General features: G+C 40.3%; 1 protein-coding gene across 4 annotated transcripts in view; it reads right to left on the bottom strand.

Annotated features, from left to right (window-relative positions):
- The window catches only part of ptpn12 (protein tyrosine phosphatase non-receptor type 12), a 46,742-nt gene that overhangs the window by 29,012 nt on the left and 317 nt on the right, over positions 1 to 17,413 (bottom strand). The gene's annotated exons all lie outside the window — the stretch shown is intronic.

Genomic DNA, 17,413 nt, shown 5'->3' with positions numbered 1-17,413 from the left:
TTCAGACCACTTACAAAAAATGAAGTTCTGTTTAAAGTCTAGGAAATAACTGGGCCAGTGTGAGGGTGCCCTTGGACCACAGTATGTTCAATTTGAAATACAGGAAGTAGAGGTTTCTTTTTCCCGTTTGCCGTGTCCTTCAGTTTCACACTGAGACTTTGAAAAAAAAGAGCTGAACTAAAACAGCAAGACTTTTGTCACTCCTGCTGTTTGACTCTCTTAGTGTTCACATGACACCGCTATCAAGGGCTTCTCTTTCTTTCAGTTGGTTCAATCACTTCCCTCTCTCTCTCCCCATCTCTTTCAGACACAGCGGAAATTAGGCATTACTCCATTTCTGTTCGACATGACGCCACAGCTCCTCCCCCCTCGTCTCTCTCCGTCTTACTAACTCTGAGAAAGTCAGCGTGGGCGTTCAGGCTGCTGGAGCCTCGTGTGAAGAAGAAGAAGAAATCAGTCCCACCTCTTCTCTCTGGCCTCTGACTACAGGCTTTCCTCGTGTAACAACTGTGATGGTGATGCTCCACTGAACATCCTGAGAGTCTTATGTTACACTTCAAGCATTTGTCTCTGTCCTACCTTTGTCATGACCTCGTTTCTTGGCAGAGACATGAACAGCACCAACAGATACATCCCATCTTACAGTACAAGAAAAATAAAAGCTGTGATAAACCACAAAATCAAAACTGATATAGAATAGTTGGAACAGTTAGACAAGACCATGTGAATCTTTTGTTTACTATGCGTTCATCTCAATTGTCAAAAACGCTCCTGAAACTACTAGAGGGCGATTTTCAAACATGGCTGAAGAAAACCAAAATAAAGGACTATCTGAAGAAGCACAACTTCCAACTCTGTCTGTTTTCTTTCTGAAACGTGTTTTTTAAAGGGATACTTCATCCATTTGCATGAAGCTGTGTATCATTAGAAACATGGTAGTAGTGAAAAATCTGTATTTCTTTAACTGGAAGATTTCTTCATGTGATGCAATATGACGCTTTTTGCATCACATGAAGAAAACTTTCAAGCAAAGAAAAACACATTTTTCTCGTCTCAGGGCAAAATGAGGGCTGGATTCACGACTATTCAACACTACTACCATGTTTCTAATGATACACAGCTTCATGTAAATGGGTGAAGTATCAATTTAAGCCTCAGTTGTCTCATAAACTGAACTTACTGAGTACACGATTGACACATGGACAGTGTATGCCAGCATGGCAGCAGCAGCCTGAAGACATAAAGAGTTTGTCTTCACCTTTTATTTTGCAAAAAGTAATCTCTGTACACCACCACAGCAGACGATCAGAGATGAAAAGAGGAAACAAAGGAGAGAAAAGAAGCCTGAGAGGTACACACGCAACAACACAGCTGTGCGTGTGCGTATGTGTGCCAAGTGTAATAGCATTAGAGCTCTTCTGGCCTCATGTGAATTACATTTCCAACAGAGGTCAGCTCCTGTCCTGGGCCATAGCCCGGGAAGAAACACGCACATGTACTCACACACACACACACACACACGAGCGATGAAGCAAGCAATGAAGCATGCGAGACAGTAGTTATTTGAGATGAGAATCAGGTAATGGGAAACATGGCGTGCGTTTAGTTGAGTTTTAATTCATTTAGATGTGTTATTGTAAATGCTGTCAAACAATTCTACATATTGTGTGTTTAATGGCCAAGTCTGAATCAAAACAAGTGCAAATTATTGTTAGGCAGGAATCCTTGTGAACGGTTTTATGGTGTGCACGGGCCACGCAGAAGCGACATGACGTAAAGCTCATCATACCCGCCCCGCCGGCACACACTGGATTTCTCCCGACTTTACTTCATGGATCCGTTCACCTGACATCGAGCAGGACGTTCAGCAGGAGGGCTGGCTGGAAGAAGTCGGGATAGCGGCGGTGAAAGATGTCACCCATGCAGGTCAAGCCCGAAAAATTGTCAACAAGGAGTTGTGTGCATGAGTGAATAAGATGGTATCACAAAAAAATGTGAGGGATTAGTCTGTGAGGTGGTGATGGAAAAGGACATACATATTAGTGATATTGGTATTAAAGAATAAAAATTGTTTTTTTAAATTGTCAGCTAATATAATCTGATACAAACGGGATGTGGCCTTTTTTTTCCTCAGTGCTTTCCAGTATCCCACAGACAGACCCTGTTCCTAATTACCGTTACATCCTTCTGTTATGTAAAAAAAACACAGACACTACTTGTGAGAGCGCACACACGCACATGCTTGGATAAGCCTGGAGGATTGAAAAGAACTTCATCACGGCGAGAGAGGAGTGTTTCACTGCTGCTAACTAAGAGAGAGGGGGAAGTGAAGGAAAAGAGAGGGCCGCAGTAGAGGAGAGAAGAAATGGGTATAAGACGAACAGGGAGAAAGTTGGGAGGTTTAAATAAGCAAAGCGGAGGTAAACAAGGAGAAAAGCAGGAGAGCAGGAGAGCCGAGGCTTTTAAGAGGCTCTTGGTAGCTAAGCTAATGGTTTCTTTTCTTTCTTGTTTCTGTTGTTCATTCACACGCTCTGTTCACACTCTGTCGCTCCGTATCAGCTTCTGTTCTGAAAGGAGGAGGTGGAGAAAAGTAAATATCCTTTATTATACCACGGCTCAAGTGCACTCTTCGTTTTATTCTTACACGGTGCAAAGTGATTATTGTGCATCAATTTTTTCAACATCACAACTAATTAAAGAGGAGGCAAAAAAACTTAACAGGCAAAAAGATCATTAAGAACAACATATTAAAGGGTGGACATGATAATGAAGTAAGAATTAGAGATCAACTTTAAGGTCACTGATTTCATAAACAGAAATATTCAGGAATTGTGTTTGCTTGTAAACGCTCCTGATCATCACGCCAGCTTGTGCGCCCTCCGTCACTCTTCTTCACTATCACACACTCGGAGCTCCACCTGCTCTTTCCCTGGCAGCAAATACACACCTCTCCTCTCTCATGTGTGTTTTGACAGGCTGAAATATCATGGATTTTTAAAATCTGAGAGCCGGACGGACGCTGCCACTTTTTGTTGGTTACTATTTGTTAATCTTAATCTCAGTCTGTGATGAACACAGACTTTCTAGAAAATAAACACCCACAGAACGTCCAGTATAAGGATTGAAACTTTGGCAGCTGAATGTTTAAGCTCTGAGCAAAAATGACCATCGCAGTTTAATTATTATTATTGATGATGATCAAACATTTACAATTGATAGGTATTTATTAAATCAGAAAAAAAAAAATAATATTAAATATTAAATTGTGGATCTTTAGATTTGAATTGTAGAATGAGTAAATAAAATCCATCAATCTGCTTCACATTCAGATATACAGATATAAGTAAAGTACAGTAGATGAATCACTTTATACTTTTGTTTTAGAGTCCAAGTAGTCGTCTTCATACCCTGTTTGGTCAGGGGAACACTATCAATTCTCAAAATATTTTATTTGTGATCAAATATTTACCTGCTTTTTGTAAACACACCGATGAGCATGGTCTTGTTACCTGCTCTTTTGTTAACAAACAGTAAGGTCCTTTACCTGCTTTTTGTAAAGTGTCTCGAGATCTGTTATGAATTGACGCCATACAAATAATGATTGATTGATTGATTGATAGATATGGCACATGAGAGCAGCATGTGTGAAAACGGAAGCAGGTTAAATCTTTTAACCACTTTCATATTTGTTATAACAGAAGACGTGAAAGTCAAGTGATGAACTCTCTGTCTGAAGAAAGTTATTGGAGTTTAAAGAGCTGATGGACGTAGAAGTGGATCATCTCCGTTAACTTCAGGTTTTTTTTTGTCCTCGCTCATGCAACTTCTTCATCTTCTCTCTATTTTCTAACTTCCTATTTGCCAGGGTAGGTATCTGCCAGCTGTCCAGCTTCCTGCGACTGTTCAACTTCCACTGCCGCCCCACACACACACACACACACACACACACACACACACACACACACACACACACACACACACACACACACACACACACACACACACACACACACACACACACACACACACACACACACACACACACACAGGGTGTTGGCCCCCCCCCCCCCCCCCCCCCCCAAAAGCTCAGTGCCGCCTTCACAGACCCCTTCAGGGTGCAACCGAGTTATGTGTGCTCTAAGACACATTTCTTTCTGACTTGGCCTGAAATGACTCAAGGATTGCAAGGGCAGTTACTGGGCAGAGAGAGAGAGAGAGAGACAGAGACAGAGACAGAGACAGAGAGAGAGAGAGAGAGAGAGAGAGAGAGAGACAGAGACAGAGAGAGAGAGAGACACACACAGAGAGAGACAGAGATAGAGGGCGGGGGGGACAGATGGAATGACACTGAAAAAAGGTCAGAAAGAGAGAACTAGAATTAAAGGAAAAATAGAGTGTGAGAGAGGTAGATATGAAAAGATAGAGAGAGCTGTAGTTGTTAGCGGGTCTAACCTACTTTCAGGCTGAATAAGTCAGCATTGCTGTACTTCACTGGCACACTGAATTATTCACAAACACACACACACATATGTACAGAGAAACACATTCTCTGAAGCGGTGGGAAAAAGGTTTCTGTGTGGCCCTGGAAGTGGCAGCACTAGTAGCAAAGAGGTGCACTGATGGTCAACCTCCATGCACACACAGACACACACACACACACACACACACACACACACACACACACAAAAATAGGTCAAACCTTACAATGCTCTCAGAATAAATCCATCTCCTGCACTGTGATGATGCAGGAAAGAGATGCACTGCTATAGCACAGGAAGTATTGGGCTTCTCTCACTCTGTCAGTTTATTAAGCTTGATCGGCTCTTTTTAAAGGGATGATTGTCCCAACTCTGCTGCATTGTGTAAAGTCATACAGTGTGTGTACTAAATGTCTTGATGCTATTATATATTTTTTGAGTAAATAAAAATAAGGCTTAAAGAAAGTAGTACACCAGCACGACTGAATACATAGTGTGATATTTTGGGAGGCACTTATTGTCTATGCTTGCTGAGTCACATGACACATTTGATAGCACTATGTCAGCGTACAGCCTCTCAGACATGTCTTGATATGGTCATAGAAAGAAAAGCTGAGTCTTATTAAGCACCTCAATTAGAATGAGTGAAAACGTATGATCGTAACAATGACAAATACTGGTTCAAAAAGCAGCACGTTTTTTTTTTTTTTTTTTTTTTTCTTTTCTTTCTGTCGACCTTTTCTCGGGTAAAGCCGGGATCATACCTTGAGCCTTGATATCTGTACATTTTATTTAGGATTGAATTAGGACTGAGCAATTAAGAATATTTAAGACTGCAATTCGGATTTGCATGCATGTATATTTCATGTATTAGGCGCCTTTCTTTTGGAGGGGCTGGAGCGGTGGGGGGGGGGTTCATCGGGGAAAGTTTAACACTAAATCAGGGAGCTGAGTATTATTGAAGAAAAGGAAATAGTCACTTAAAATAACAGTTCTTTTTACCAGGTTACACAAACACTATTTTCACTTTTAAAAATAGACCTATTCTATAAAGTTCTTAAGTGACACATTTGAAACAAGACATCATAGTATGAAAAAGAACAGGTCTACGAGTCAGACGTTTTAAATGTTAGTTTAGTTAAACAGAGCTTAAAATCAAGCTTAATCACTGAGGAAATATTATGAAACCACACCCTGACCACTGGCATGACTCAGGGGTCCAAAGTGAGTGTGTAAGTCCTCCTTGTACACTTAAGATCCTGACTTTGATAAAGTCCCACTACCACCACAAGTCCCACTACCATACATGCATACATGCCCTCATGCATTGCTCCGTCATTTCCACTTTATGGGCACCGACTATAATAGGTCAGTAGGCGTATAAAAAAAAAATATATATATGAGCGGCATGACGTGAACACTTCCAAACACGTACGGGTGTAGCAGCCAGCGTATCACCGGCAGATTGTGTTTCATCAGGCTTCCCTTCCTCTGTGTGTCAGTCTTTCATTTTCAATTCATAAATCCTCCGTCTGATGAAGGTCTTTTCGGTTATGTCATCTTCACAGGCAACAGGTACAAATGTGAAAATGATCAACTAAAAAGCAGAATGTTATACAAAATAATATCAAAATGTAAATATAAAGAAGAAGAAACTTAAAAGACCTAATTATTAAAATTAAAAACAGCTATCCAAGAAAAATTTTCTTCTCTGTAGTGAAAGAGTTACACACTCACGCAGGAGGACTGTGCCTGCAGTGAGTGTATGACTCAGCCTTTTAGCGTGGGTCGTTGGAATATGAGGTCAGGGAGAGGAAACACCTGTCCGAAATAAAAGAAAGCACATTGACCAGCCCCAAAAATCATTTTAATTCTCAGTCTATCATGAACGCTACAAATATACAGAAGCTGAAGCTTGAGACTAAGAACAGATTGGACAAAAAAAAAGGCCGTAATGGCGCTTGCTCTCATTCGCGATACTGTATGATATTGCCTTCACAGCATTAGGAGACAAAGAGGATGAAAGCAAGTGTGTGGACAGATCCACAAACAGTCCTTTGTGGAGGTGTGTGAAATCCATCTGTGACAATAGTATTTTGTATGAGAACTTTTCCAATACAAAATAAAAGCGTAAAACATTTTAGTTGTTTGAATTTGACAGTGCATTGCAATTAAAAAAGTGCATCTACTTAGATTTTCTTTTAGAAGACTTTATGGAAATAATGTTGACTTGTGCAAGCAATGTTAAACTTTCACTTTCTGTAGCTGAGCCTCACTGGACTAATAAATAATAAGAGTAAGATGGTCCCTAGTGACTCTCTGTCCATGAAACAAACATTCAAATTAGACTACACGACGACTCTGAAGGTGAGAAAAGTCGTCAAATTAGAGTAGTTTACTAAACACGGCTTAACATTGTCCAACCATATTGCCTGTACTACTTTTTATCACAACGTTAAACGTCATTACTCTGGCACCAAAATGATCAGTCTCTTAAATCCTTTCACATCAAAGTATTTCATAGTTTGGAGAATTGATTATTTTTATCTAAATAGGTCCACAGTGCGCACATTCAGTAGCTTTCTTGAATTTCCCTCGGGATCAATAAAGTATCTATCTATTAGAGGTGAAGGCCAGAGCTAAACACAACCTGAGAAATAGGACGTATTTTCAACGACGTTACAATTGTTGACTTTATTTGGCATGGTAAGAAAACAAAGCTAACACTTGTTGGTGTTTGCCGGGTGGTAATTTCCCGTTTTGAATCTAGGTCTGCAGCAGGAAGCAGATGTGGTGGACAAACTGCATATAATCCCACTCATCTGGGACAGGAACTCATTGTGTGCTTAGTGTTTGTGTGCCTGCCCCTGCCCTCATATTATCTGTCCTTACGTGACCCCCCGGTCAAGTGGGATCTGTGTGTTTCTGCGAATTAATATTTGATGTTGTTGTTTATTTATGGTATTATAATCATTTCATACCACAAAGTGCAGAGGAGATTTTTTTTCAGCTGATTACAAATTGGCTTGTGTAAACGTGCCCAAGATGACTCCTCCATGTACACATTTCCTCTCACCTAACTCACATATTACACACAAAGGGGCATTACTGCATAATTTCCTGTGTGTTTGACCGTATGGTCTTCTTATCTTGATCAATAAACTTCTTTGGCCTTGTTGGTGGGTCAGCTAGCTTTCATCATGTAAAGCCTTTCACGCTCTCTCTCACAATGACTCCAGAACGGAAATATTGCGTGGCACCTCTTCTGAGAAACTTCAAGCTTAGGTGTAAAAAAAAAAAAAAAGACGCCTGGTTTCAGGGTTAAGTCGTGGGAGGGAGCTGAGCAAGACAGAAGAAACCATGTTACACCAGAAGAAATTGGGAAGTTTCTTACAGTAACATGAAGCAAGCTTACAGTGGTTGCCAAACACACACACATCCAAACAAACAGCAGCAGACCCCTGCTGTGTACCCACCTGCACCCACGCACACAAACAAGCTAATAAATGCATGCAGACATACCAATGCAGCGCCAGCTTCTCATTTTCAAGATATAGGAGGGCAGAGGAGAACCATAAAGTCAGAATTTAGCAGCTAGATACCCAAATAAAGACACTCCTGAAATACTAGCTCTAGAGCCTGACTGAATAATCAGCCGGCTGATAATATTTGCATATTAGCACATCAACTGACTTTCAGTATCAACTCAGTTAATTAAAGAAATAAACCTAGATTTATTCACCTGCATTTTAGCATTTAAGTTGTGACATTATCACGGTTTATTATCACAATATATTATTACTATACGACATTATCACAATATGATATTATTGTGATTTAAAACATTTTGTTATGGAGCAGAGAATCTCAAAACAATATATTGTAATTTAACTTTTTAACTGCATATGTCTACAAAATCTTCTACACATAGACTGACCAACACTATAGACTTTTAACCTTTAGACTTATTTTTATTGTCCGTGAGGGGTACACTTGGTACACTTTTAAGGGCTGCGCGCCGACAGAGGGTGAACACAGGAACATACATGTGGGACAACAGGACATACAGTGCATGTGGTTATGGGGGGACCGGGGATTGGGACTGAGGTGGGTTTTTATTGAGGGCTGAAATGACTGCAGGCACCAGGCTTCTGCCATATTGCGCCCTCCTGCACAGCAGGGACCTGTACCTGCGTCCGGAGGGAATGATGGAGAGGTGGCAGTTGATGAGAGGGTGGGTGATGTTCAGTGCTATGGACACTATGATAAAAGTCAAACCCTGTAAAAGACTGCATGCACTTCACAATCTGAGCTGTTAGTATTTGACTCCAATCAAACTTTTTACATAAATATTTTTTTTCTAATATAGCGATACTTGGAGGACATAAGATGATATATTGCTACATAAAATACTGCAATACTTCCCCCCCCAACATCTAACACATGCACGGTTACTTTCCAGTTCAGTGACCATCTTGTCTTCCTTTTACTTTATCTTTTCCACAAGTGCTTGGTAACTGCAGAGTTTCTCCTGCCAGATGCAGAGTATTTTTTCTGCATAAGTCTGAGTGGGCTGATGTGAGAATGCAGCTGCATATTCTCTGCATAATTCAACTGGAGCTAGTGGAAGCAGGAGTGACGTCTCTGTAACGTTACTAGCTGCACGTTGAGTGTCTGCACGCGACCAACCGACCACTATGATCACACATTATTAAACTTCTGCATTATATCTTCTGTTTTTCAGGATGTTGTTCTCCACTCAATGATGTTGTCACTCTGTAGCTTCGTACGCTACTTCTGCGTTGTTGTTTTTTTACGTTCTTTTGTCCGTCAATCTTTTAAACTAAACATGCTTCATAATTACATAAAACCACTCATGTGTTGTGTTACAGTGTTGTATACAAGAAGTTACTGTGCTCAGACCTGATTGGACCTTGAGTAGTGTGAGTGCAGGTCAGCGGGTTAATGGAGAGGAGGATAATCGTGCTTATGTACGGTACGGGAAAACTTTTAGTGTGAGTGCACCCTCAAGCAAGCTAGCAGCAGCAGCTTGGCTCACAGCCCTACCTGATGTCCCAGGCTGTAACCCAACAACATCACATATTTCCTATCTTGAAAGGTTTTAGACTGTTGTTATTACTAATCACCAGGTTGAACCCTAAACATTTTTTTTGAGATTTTTTTTTTCTGAACATTTTTCAAATTGTGAGTCCATGCAGGATATTTTCTGCAGCAGCCATTGAATATGCCCATCTTCAATAAAAAGACTAAAAAGCCCTAATAAAAACAGCATGCAAAAAAAATAAAAAATCATTTTAGCTTAAGCTGCTCAGAGCAACATTTTCTACACAAACAGCCTCTTTGCCTCTCTGACCAGTGAGTTGTTTGTATGGGCTTGTGTGATACACCTGCACAAAGGTGTCCCCATCGTGTGCTGCAGGCTTAGATGTGTGTGCAGACACTTAGGCCCCGTTTACACGGAGACGCTGTGACAGTAAAACCAAACAGTTGAGTATCAGATTGGCCTTTCGTTCACACGGCGTCTGTGTTTCACGGGGGTGAAAACGCAAGCTTCTGAATTCGACCTCCAGGGTGGAGTGAAACTGATACGGGGGGGCGTATCGCAGCCGTGTGAACGAAACGGAGCGAACTCTCTGGCTGCGATGACCTCACCACACCTCATGCGCAGTAGTCGAGAACAAACAAACAACAATGGGGGGCGTATCCACTTGTGCTATGTGTGCTTCAGCAGCTATTCGCGTTGTGTAGTCTCTTAAAACAGAACCTTGATATGATATGTTGCCTATGTCGCCGCCGAAAGAGCATCGAATACTTGCGGCAAATAGTTCAACCTTTACCCAAGCGCAGTTCTTGGGAGAACTAGCCGCTGAGGAGGATGTTTTGTAGGAAGTGGTTGTGCTGGTAAGCTGCCGTGTAGACGGTCTGTACTTTGAATCTGGAGTGGAGTTGTTTTGATGCGTTTCTGTCACAGCATCTCCGTGTAAACGGGGCCTTAATATGCGCAAACACACCTCAGTAGGAAGGAGGGGGGGAAGCCCCCTGGTGAGAGTGGAAATTGTTACTTCACACAAATGCAAACCCACACATAAACACACTAGCATGATAGACACAGCCACATTACATTTTCTTGCCCCCCTCCTCTGTGTTTCATCTCTACCCAGCAGGACGCATGCTTAGAGAAGCGTGGTTGCACTTTTTTTGGTTTTCTTTGATGTGCTGCTTTGGGAGTAATCTGCTTACAAAGGTGGGGCAGGAACACACACAAACACGCAAATAATACAGAGACTAATCTCTAACTGTAAACCTGTCTAGACTACAGAGTTTGGCCCAGTGTTAAAACAAAAAAACATGTACACAACAATATTAATGCTGTACTGTAGCTATGACCAGGCTGAGGTTTCTCATCCTGCTTTTACACAAAGCTTCTCATGCGTCTATTTGTTTCCGGCTTCTACCAAATAGCTACGTTGCTAAACCTGTGAAGTAACTTTTCACACCTCCATAGAAACACTGAAAGTGTTTCGTCCTCTCACACACACACGGCATGCAGCCCCTAGAGCATCTGTTCATATGTATCGTGTTTATTTGTAGCGGGGAGGCCCCTTTCATCAGCTGAAACTTCACTTCCATCACTATGTTTGTAGGTCCCCTGACACTTTTATAAACTTGGGATAAGAGTCTACTGTAATAGTCATGACTCGTTCAGGCCTAGTGACGGCCTACTAACCCAGAGTTCACAGGCTCAATCACTGAAGCTTCTATGTCTATTAAAAACGGTGAGAACAATTATCCAGGCCTTGAGCTACAGTCTATCCTGGTAGCACCTCTCTAACTGACACCTGACCCCGGTCAGCGTTTTTAAAATCAAGTCAAGTGTACCTGGCTACCTGATACCAGCACGTTTCTTAGAAAGCAATCATCTTAAACAGTTCTTCGCAAACAAACTAATAGTTGCCAAATCCTTGAAAGATGAATTAAGGTCAGCACCTTTTTTTCTCTTGAATCTGCTTTTAGTAGGAAAGACAAGAACATTCTTGCTAATAATGATAGCTTAAGGAATCTGCTATATAGGTCATTTTATATTTTAGCCAACTGCAGGTTAGCTTCAGTAATTTAGTAGCTTTGTCTATCTCCAAGAGGAGCTATTCTGTTATATTTTGAAGATGGTGGATGCCATATTTTACTGCCCTTTAATCCATTATTTAACAAAAACGTAGCTTTAATTCTTACCCTGTCTGATATTTTTTGCTGCCTTTTCTTTGACCTACTCGATCACATCATATTTGGTACCACAGCAAGAAAATGTCTCTTTTTTCTTTGTCTCTAAATGTTATCTCCTCATAATGTGACTTATATAACTGGATATTTGAAAATATTTAAAAAAACCTCTCTTACATAAGCCCTTTAGTTTGGAGAGTTGAGGGTCGACAGAGTCAGTTGATAACTACCCATGTAATTCAATATTGCCATTGTGTGGCGTTGTAAAGAGGGACACCATCATCGTGATATACTGGTGAAAACAATCATACAGGTCTGCACTGTTGACATCACTTCTGATAGGCCTACACTTGCTACAGTGGGTATGGAAAGTATCCCGGCCCCTTTAAATGTTTCACTCTTTGACAGGACGACTGGTTGCAATTGAAGGAAAGACGAATGCGGCCAAGTATAGAGATATCCTTGAAGACCTCTTCCAGAGTGTTCAGGACCTCAGACTGGGCCGAAGGTTCACCTTCCAACAAGACAATGACCCTAAGCACACAGCTACAATAACAAAGAAACTCTATGACCGTCCAACCAGAGGCCTGACCTGAACCCAATAGAGCATCTCTGGAGAGACCTGAAAATGGCAATGGCCAACGCTCACCATCCAAACTGACAGAACTGGAGAGGATCTGCAAGGAAGAACGGCAGAGGATCCCCAAATCCAGGTGTGAAAAACTTGCTGCATCATTCCCATGAGGACTCATGGCTGCACTAGCTCAAAAGGTGCTTCTACTCAATACGTGGTCTGAATACTTATGACCATATAATATTTCAGTTTTTCTTTTTTAATAAATTTGCAAACATTTCTACATTTCTGTTTTTTCCTGTCAAGATGGGGTGCTGAGTACTGTACATTAATGAGAAATAAAATGAACTTTTTTGATCTTAGCAAATGGCTGCAATGAAACAAAGAGTGAAAAATTTAAAGGGGTCTGAATACCTTCCGTACCCAACTGTATTATGCCTTTTGTGTAGCAACACGTGACAAGTGCAGCACTTCTTTCACGAAACTGTTTAAAACTCACATTCTTATTACATACTGTCACCAACTTCTAAAATGTTTTGTTTTTCTCAAAGAAGGGGTGTTCGGATGAGCAATTCAAAAATCTTTTAAAAATACAATTTGCAAGCATGCATCAGGTTCATTAAAATGTGAATGTTGGTTTTGTGTTATTTAAAATGACATTTGAACCATTTTTTTCCCAAAGGACTGAACGGACATAAAAACGTCAAGTTGTGTAAATGCTGAAAATTTAGCAATATTAAATCTTGTATACATTCCAGAGTAAATTTACGTATACTCATGAATGTATACTTCAAATAGCACATGACAAAAGATGTTATTAGGTTTATTCCTACATTTAAAAGTTATGCCATTTTGCAATACTGAGTGGGACAGAGAGCTGACTTTTTGTTTTGCAAATTATGTAAAAATTGTGAAACAAAACACGTTATGACTGCAATAGAGGACCTGTATTTTTTATGAGAAATACTTACACCAATTGATGCAAGCCAGTTATACCAGCTCACCACGCTGCGGTCATTGTTTCTTGAAAAAATTGACCAAAGAAAATCTAGCATGGTGGTCAGTTAGGTTATCTGACCGGTGTTTTGATTTATTTCAATGCAGAAAAAAAACATCTGTCTTCTATTGTATATTCAGTCAAGATGAAAAACGTTTGTGTCTTTAGTTAAGACAAAAACAATTTTGGAATTATCGGGTTGAATGAATCCAATCCCCGATTGGCAACTCAACCTTATAGACCGAAGAGTAGCAAGAACCACGTCGCCACCAGGGTTGTCAAGTGGGAACCTCCCTTTACCAGTTTTGCTTCCAATTAGGTCCACAACTTCTCCAGAAGCTGGACAGTCAGCTTTGGCGTCCTAGAGACGCCCCCCCTCCATACTGGCTCTCAACGCCCACTATACCCACAGGCAACACTCGACATGGGCTTACCTTCTTTACATCATGGCCATCACAGCCCAAACAGCATCGCAATATAACATTTTAGACAAGGTCCTCATAATGAAAAAGAAGAATGAAAGCAAGTCATTTGTGCATTTATTGTAAGCTGTAAAGCCTTGGGTCGTGTAACCACCTCACTTGGCATGGAGCCGCACTTAAAAAAGCTGAAATTCTTGAAACTTTCCAGATGTGCAGCATGTGTAAACACAAACTGCTGCAATATTCACCTTGAAATTTGTTTAGACTTTTGCTCTGTAAAGTTGATGTGTAAACGCAATAGGGAATATTCAGTGAGGTGCGATTATCAGGGACCTAAGGAAGCCATTCTTTTCTGCTTGGTCCAAAATTAACACCCGCTAAGTGCCAAACACGATTTAGTTCATCAGTACACAGTTGATCCGTGATCCGTACAAAACGGCCAAACGGTCTGTTCGACTTTTCTCCATTTACTCGCTCCGCGTCTGCAGCTGACGTTACGTTAGAAACGTCATCTCACAGTCGCTGTAGTCTCAGTCAGTGAGCGTCTCCACTCTGTGAAACAGCGCTGCAATGCACACGCAGCAGGAGCAGTCAGTCAAGTTCAATAATGAACAGGCTGATTATATGAAGTGTCTAAATCAATTAAGTTAAATCAAGAAAAAATGTGTGTAATAATAATTGTTATTATCTGAAGGATTTTAGTTTTTAATCTGTAATGTTGATCAAAGGGGAGAGAGGGAGGGGGGTCCGATTTAAAAAATTAAGGCAAGCAAATGTATTTTTTAATTTCTCAATTTCCTGATCTGATAAAATGATTGAATCTGTGACTTTAATCTGTGATTGATTCAACAGATGTATATGACACAAAAACACTGTGTGTCATTTCGGACGGTAAAAAATATGTTTGGCTGGTGAATTTTTTCATCTCCCTAAAAAGGAACAGCAGCACTGAAATTCATCTGAAATCTACACTGCTTCAGATAAAAAAAAATTCTGACATGAAAACCTGCCAACTAAAAACCAGAACTACACATTTTTCACACTTTGGTACATAAGATCCAAAAGTCCCATTTCATCAAAGGGCTGTGAAGGGTACTGAACAAAGCATATAATCGCTGACTTGTTGCCTTACAAGATCACTGTAATTATGCCTATAAAACACATTCTATATATAAACAACAATGGGCAGTTAAAGTGGGTGTTATGTCAGGGTTTTTTGGTGACTCAGTGAATGAAGGAGCACAGCCCATGTTCTTGTGGCATTGTGAGGTCGTCGACAGCAATTAAAAGCTTCACGAAAGCTTCGAAAACGGAACAACACAGCAGCAGCTAAATCCATTATTCAAGATTTCTGGTCTGTCTGCTTAATAATTTTGGATTCACGAAAAGAAATGTTCACTTAAAGCACCATTTACTTGCATGCCATTATGCTGACATTCTTTAATTTCTCAGAAGTAAAACACATGTGAAATAGCTCAAATTAAAGCACTTGCATGTCCCAGAGATGGCATCTATACGTACTGTTTAATAGTAGCACTACTGTCTGGAGTTTTGCATGATAGCCAAAAGGCTAACAGGAAGTGTCTCACAGCAGAAACAATTTATTGTCCTTCATGCCAATAAAGCTAGCTTAGGAGGAAACTGAACAGATATCACATGAAGACTCAGGGCACAAAACTCATCTGTGGTATCCTGGAAGGTTTTGGAAAAGGGGATCTTCTGGGTTCCTTTGTCTAATGCTTTCAGAGCCATGATCACACTTTTTGACCCTTAACAACAACATTCAGGATGACCCCCCCTTTCAATGCAGCAGAGGACTGTGGTTGTTGTAGGCAGCAGTGTGACAAGACATGGATGTGTGTAACGTTGTGAATGAAACATGTGGTGGTGCTAAAATAAGAACATTTATTTACTCTGTCAGCTCGACACTTTGAATTTAGGTTAGAATGAGCCAGCAGCCAACTAAATTGCACAATAACTGAATTAAAGCATAAAAAAAGTAAATATTACATGAGACAATTATTCCAACAAGCATAGAAATTAAAGACTCATTTGATCAGATGTTAATGAAATGCTGTCTGGGCTTCTTAAACTCATCCATGAAGTACTTAAAACTGCTCTCACTCAGCCCAACACCCCTCATAAATGGGTTTTTTTCTCTGCAACATCCTCTATCTCCCTTTCTTCTGAAACACAAAGTTTTTCTTATTTCAGAGTGTGATCCACCTATTCAGCAAAAGAGACATGTAAAACGTGTGTAGCATTTAAGTGTTGCAAAGCTTCAGTTGTAAAGCCAAGACAAAATGTTATGAAATAGGCCAAGAAAGAATGTTGCAAGCTCCGGCAAGCAGCTTGCATGAAGTAGGGAAGTAGGGAGAATGTGTGTGTGTGTGCGCGTGTGTGTGTGTGTATGTTAAGGTGTGTGCGTTCTTAAAACTGTAGGCAAAAGGGGAAAAGTTCTGATGTTTATTAGCGTCTTCAACAAACAAACTGCAGCACAATATTACTAATCAAAACACAGAGGACTAACGTATCTGAAAGCCTTTCAGTAATTATTTCAAGTTACATGAATTAAACCTGCATGTATTTATTGTAGTTAGCAATACGTTCCCTGCTGTATCCTAATCAAAGCCATTAAGCTAAAAAGACCACATAATAACATGAGTGGTATTACAGTGCCATTCCAGTCATGACTATTTCAGCTATTTCACAAGCCTGGGACAAGTCCTATTTTGAGTCCAGAGTTGCAACACAATAACATGAAGTGATACAGTGTGGGTCAACGTATGACTGTGATGGGCGAGGAGCTATCACTTGGAGAACGACCTTAAAACTAAGTACAGAAAGAAATTAAACATAAGGTTAGGCTTTGTGATGTGCAAAGTTTTCTCTAAAAACTGTGGTTGACTAAACACCAAATAAAATTAAAAACCTTATGGATTTTCCCACTTCATTTTTTTGTCATAACAAACAAATACTATTCCTAACATGTTGCTTTCACAATAAAAGTCTAATTTCCCTTTAAAATGTGCTTTAAGGTTTAGCCAAATGCAAATGTACATATTGTATTTCATTTGGTTTGTATTGTTTCTGGTTTAAAAAAAATATAAACAGGACTGATTTTAAATATTGATTGACAATAAGATTACTACAATATAATAGAGTAAAATAATCACTTGAATTCAGTCTGTATGGGAACTGGGAAACCAGAGCGTATAAATAACAACATATCAGTTAGCTGTCCATAAATGGATATTTGTCAAAAATGCTAACAACACTAAATAATGACAACAGAAACACATTCTCCTATTTCTTGCAAGAAAAACTATTACACAACTGTCCAGACGCACTACAGGCACTCTTAATGAGATAATAATGCAATAAGGCCAAGTGTGGTGAGTGGCTATCCCCTGGTTAGTGTGTATCCTGTAGGACAATGAATCATTGCACTGTATCCTAACAAACATGCATGTTTAACAGGCAGGAAGCCACCACAACACTGCACTTTAGCTCAGCCTTTACCTTCAAGCTAAAGCTAAGCTATGCCAACAACGCCATGTAAAAAAATGTGCCCAGGGCTAGTCGTGAGTGTGTCTTGTTCAGTTGTTTCTCCTTATTTTGAAGAAATACTAGGACTTGTAGTATGGGAGACAATGCTAGGCCGCCATCTAAAGCCTGGAAATGGGAGGAAGAGGGTAGTGTG

This window comes from Symphodus melops (assembly GCF_947650265.1).
Source record: "Symphodus melops genome assembly, chromosome: 22".
NCBI classification, from domain to species: Eukaryota; Metazoa; Chordata; class Actinopteri; order Labriformes; family Labridae; genus Symphodus; species Symphodus melops.
Note: the sequence above shows the minus strand (reverse complement) of the source record. Positions and strands in the feature narration are given on the sequence as shown.